The sequence below is a fragment of the Setaria viridis genome, chromosome 1 (assembly GCF_005286985.2).
Source record: "Setaria viridis chromosome 1, Setaria_viridis_v4.0, whole genome shotgun sequence".
Lineage (NCBI taxonomy): Eukaryota > Viridiplantae > Streptophyta > Magnoliopsida > Poales > Poaceae > Setaria > Setaria viridis.
Genome location: NC_048263.2, coordinates 10,972,087 through 10,977,250, shown reverse-complemented (window position 1 = coordinate 10,977,250; position 5,164 = coordinate 10,972,087). Strand labels below are relative to the sequence as shown.

General features: G+C 44.5%; 1 long non-coding RNA gene across 3 annotated transcripts; it reads left to right on the top strand.

Annotated features, from left to right (window-relative positions):
* Positions 1-1,159: 1,159 nt before the first annotated feature.
* LOC117851299 (uncharacterized) lies at positions 1,160-4,923 on the top strand. 3 transcript variants are annotated; one of them, XR_004639519.2, is made up of 3 exons: positions 1,410-1,880; positions 2,084-3,620; positions 3,991-4,923. It is a non-coding gene; the product is annotated as an uncharacterized lncRNA (long non-coding RNA). The 3 variants fall into 3 exon arrangements; XR_011897727.1 differs by having other exon boundaries at positions 1,415-1,880; positions 2,944-3,620; XR_004639518.2 differs by having other exon boundaries at positions 1,160-3,620.
* Positions 4,924-5,164: the final 241 nt, after the last annotated feature.

The window sequence follows — 5,164 nt, the reverse complement described above, 5'->3', positions numbered from 1 at the left end:
ACTTAAGTTTCTGTTTACCAACTTAAATTTTTGCCCAAATAAGAGTTGTAAAACTTTTAATTTCAAACAACTTTTATTAATAACACTTTAGCTAAGTCAGAGTGAGAGACGGTCAAAAATAAGAATAAAATCAAGAGTACATCAAAACCCTACATCAAAATCCTGGAATTCATGTTTTTTCTCAACTTTGCAACCTATTATCTCGCCATTCTATATCTAACCTCAAGTCAGACCTTAAATATAAGTTGTAGTTTCTTGAGTGTGTTCCAACTTTGTTACACTGATCCAGGTCCAAATCACAACCAAACCTGCTCAAAAATTTGGTCAAAATCATGTAAAACAATCAACTCAGCCTTTTTTGCATTCCAGCGCAAAGTGTGGAAAACGTCCAGAGCGCGCATCTTGGCGAGCTTGTTCCTCCAAAAATCTGAACTGAACTCAAGAAAAGTCCTTAATAGATGTTGGAGTTCTAAGACCGAAAAACTTTTCCTTCAATTACACTTTGACCTGATTCAAACGGCAAACTACTCAAAATCTAAGCCAAAGTTGACCAAAATGCTAAAAAGCAGCAAAATCGGGATCTGCCCAAGTCCCCAGAGGCCGGCGTTCTGCCGAACTTTGCAATAGTGGATGTAGTCGACTCGAACTCATCCTGTCCCAATGTAAATCCGTATGTATTACGATTTAGACAGCTAGCAAACCACTGGGAGATATATACGGTGGGCACGAGTACGATGTACACGTCGAAGTTTAAGACGTCGACAGCGGAGTCGATGCATTGATGTAGGTACCGAGGAGCAGAAGTGTTGGCATGCCGCATGCATCTCGACGAGATGCCTTCGGTTATGCATGGGAAGTGGAATTGCATTGGGTGCATCGTGCATGCAAACGCGAAGAAGGTGATGGTGGATTTGGGATTTGGCGGAACATGGTCGATCGAGAGATCACCACTTCACCAAATCACCACCACATTGCCCTACATACCCAATCCTCGATCGAAGCATAAAGGCACGCTGCAGCCGGCATCGCCAGCATGAAAACGTCACCATCCAGTGCCATGCACAAGAACATGATGACGAACGTCGACGCAAAGGTTAGATTTTCAAAGATATTTTAATCTATTATTAACCCTGTGTTTTCTTCTATAATGTAGGAATAAAAGCTATTTTGTCCGTATTTACCGTATTTCAAGATACACATAATCCGCTCCGTTGTAACAAAATTTGGGTAAATTGCCTATTTTAACGAAATAATAATTTTTAGAAAGATTTTAACGTAATAATAAAAAAAGGTTGTTTTTCTTTCTAAGGCAACCAGCCAGTCGCGACTTTTGGGCCGAATAGCAGCCTGGCCCAGGTAGAGCCCGGATCAGGAAATTTACCTCCTGCCGTCGATCGAATGGCCTCTCTGCAGCTTCCCTCCCCTGTCCATTGGATCAGCATCTGGCAAGGGCTTGCGCCGCCGGCCACCCGCCTGCATCCCCGCCGCCACCTCCACAGCCCGGAGCACGCCGTAGCCCTCCGAGACTACGAATCGGAACCCTGGCGGGGGCACCGGTGGCGGGCCGCCTGCTGCTCGCAGCATTCCGTCCACCACCGTCAGAGCCCGGAGCACGCCGCGCGTCCGCGGCGTAGCCCCCCGACACTGCGAATCGGACCCCTGGCGGGGGCGCCGCCTGCACCTCGCGGTCGCCGTCCGTCGGGTCAGCCGAGGGACGGCGGAGCGGTGGCCGGCGGCTGCGGAGGCGGCGGAGGAAGAATCGGAGGGGGCACGATGGCGGCGGAGTGCGGGGAAGCGGAGGGAGGGCCGAGACGGAGACGGAGTGGCGGCCGGAGCGTCGCGCGCCCGGAGGCGGCGGGGATTGCAAGCCGCCCACCCAGGTATAATCCCACCTCGCCAATTTACACCCGAAATCGCGGGCTTAAAACCCGGGATGCGGATACGGGTAATGTCTCCAATTAATTAATTGGAGACACCCGATTCAGCAATTTGAAACGCTTTGCAAACTTTGAGCGCACGATTCTTGCGAACTCTCAGCTCTTGTGACCTCGAAAGGTTAGTGTTCTGAGACCGTGCTCTCCAGGTTTGGGCCCAATGGCACCTGGTCCCGGGTTGTTGGGTCCCTGTCCGGGCCCGGTGGGACCGTGGAGGATGTTGCCGGAGGCTGCTCCCGGCTTGTTGGGTCCTTGTCCAGTCGGTTCAGGTAAGAGGCCTCGCTGGGGTTTCACCCGCCCTCTTGGAGGTGGGTCGAGCTCCGATGCACGTTGGGATTCTCATAAGAGAGTCAAGAGTGACGTTGCTGAATCCGAGAGCAGAAACAGTACGAGTGAGAAGAATGGGAGTGATGCTGAGGAGGGGCAAAGTGAGCAGCAATTGTATGCGGGGCCTGGTTTCGCAGTTGCCTCACCACACCTGAGCCAGCCCCCGATCCCAACATTGCTGTTGGCCAAGGTACGCGCACGTAGGGCGCGCAAAGCCATGGAAGCCATGGAATAAGGTTATAATAATTAGCCAGAAACAAATAAGGCTATATAAAAGCCATAGTTAGCTTGTGTGTGTAGGCTTAGCTTAAATGCCAATAAAGCTTGCGAAGCACTAGAAAAATAAGGCTATAAAAGCCATAGTTAATAATAAATAAGCCTGTGGTTGTAGGTAGCTTATAAATAAAATAAGGCTAAAGGGCCAATAGTGTGTTAGTAGCTTAGGGTGCACGTGCGGCATGCACGTGTTTTTTTTTAAATCGAGTAAAAGAGGTTTTATGTTTATAGAAATTCTAATAAACAATAACTTCACATTTGCATAAAAGAAGTGTGCGCTGCAAAGACTCATTTGGAAAGAATATCTAACAAACAACAATTTTGATTCAGTAACCAACAATTTAGGCATTCCGAAAGATATCTAATAAACGGAAATTGCTGACCTGTGGAGCACCCTGCTGTACAGCATCCTCCACGGCCTGGTACTCTATGCCCTTCATCAACATTGATGAGCGGAGCTTTGATTTCTCTGGTTATGATGAGATCAATGAGAAGTGGGACAAATTTGTGGATTTTACCAACAACCTGGTATTGCTCCATTCAAATTCTGTGTCCTTGAATAAATGGACTCGTCATGGCATTAGCTACGCTGGTGATGTGCCCTTCAAGTTGCTGGTGGATCCATGTCATTGTTGCCTCAAAAATACTCAGTCCCTTATATGAGCAATTGGATGAATGTTTCACTGAACTGTTCTGTCATGGTTGCCTTGTGCTGGTAAATTTGAACTTCATTGGTTGCTCCAATAATTTTCGATACATAAAATCATCCACACTGAAGAAGTTGGTCTTTAATACCTGTTAGAATGTCTATGATGCTAAACTTCTAGTGTTTTATACGGTGCTGATTCTTGGATCCCTCAACTTGATCATTGAAGACTGATGGTATCAGGAGGCATCTCTAATTCTCTATAATCATTGAAGACTGATGGTATCAGGAGGCATCTCTAATTCTCTATAAGCGTGGCTTCACTTGTCAACGCATCAGTTTATATACAGTACAATGAGTATTTCTTTGCGAAGAATCAGCGCATCTTGGTGGTCTCTACAACATTAAAGTTTGTAGATGAAGATTTTGACACACTGGTATGTCTTGCAGACATGATATTTCCCTTAATGTTTGTTTTCATTTCTCATTAGATGCCTACTCAGACATTTTAATATTGCATACAAGTGACCGATTCTGAAAATATAATCGTGTGAGATATGTCATTCTCTTTTGCCATTAGGTGTATCTACTATACGACATGTTTCATTGAGAGAGAAGTTATTTTCCATCTAGCTGAAACTTGCTATACTATTATGTAGAGATTCATGAGTTCAGATAAACAAATACTCCAGTGCTTTTCTGTAGATGATTTATGTTTTAGTACAAATATTTGTCTTGATATGCATATTATTTCAGGCGTTGCTCCAAGAGAACTTAGATAAATTTGCAGCATTTCCTAACATGCAGGACTTGTCACTGGAAGGTTGTTTACTCGATGATGAGTATTATTTGACAGCAGACTGAATGATCTAAGGGAGCTTTCTTGAGAATGTACTTTGTATACGGCATACCATGATTTTTGTTTTTTCTATCTTGCCATATCTCTCATTAAGATTCAGCTATCTTACCTTGTATTACCACCAAAAGTTTTCCATAGGTTCTGGGTTTGTATTGAGGGGAACCAGCCTGCAAAGCCAGGGTGGAGACAACGTTCTGATGTCCAAAGCTGAAGTTGATATGTCCTGTACGACCATGACCTGGTTGAACTTTTGTGGCACATGGTGAGGCTACAAGATGGCATGGTGATACACCAAAATTTAGATGGCTTCTTGGTGAGGGTCCTCTTCTCTTATGTCGTTCTCTTTGCCCCAGTGCTGGCTATTATCTCTAAATGGTGAGTGTTTCCTCTTGGCCTCTAGTCTCCGAGTCCTAGTATCGAAAAAGTGTCTGATGGGTTGGGGTAAGGGGAAAGGAGCTGGAATGCTGGATTATAATCATGCAGGTTATCCTGGATGTTGTGGACCTCGAATTATGTTAATGTAGTAGATATGTGAGGAAAAGGTCCCTCTTCCAAGAGTAGCAGTCTAGACAATCGGAACAATTCCAAGAATAAACTCACAATGTTTTGCACTGTAGCAATTACGATAAGCTGTGGTAGATAGAATCCCTGTTATCGTTATAAATAATGTGATCTGTTCCTATGACTTTGTAATTCATTTGAAAATTGCAAAGAGTCAATGGAAGCATCTGGAGCTATCGCTGATTATTTTGACAAATCAATGAACACGTGATGCTTGACTGTAACATTGGTCTGGAGACTGTAAGAACTGAATGAAAGTCATTAATATAGAGGCTGCACTGATTTCATCATCTATAAAGGTGGTGAATTTTGACTTTGGATATGCAGGGTGCCCTTTTAACTATATCTTTCCAGCTCAGTTTCACTTTACTAAAATCACCTGCCCATGTCTTGATGCCTATATATAATATCTCCGTCACCGTTTGCTATAATGCACTTTATCGTGTCTACATATGAGTTTTTTTCCTATGTTCTGCAGAATTTCTTAATTGATGTGGAATCAGCTTGTATCCAATCTTCTAACTGCTGTACTTGGCCTGGGCGCAAATTGTGTTTGCTTTG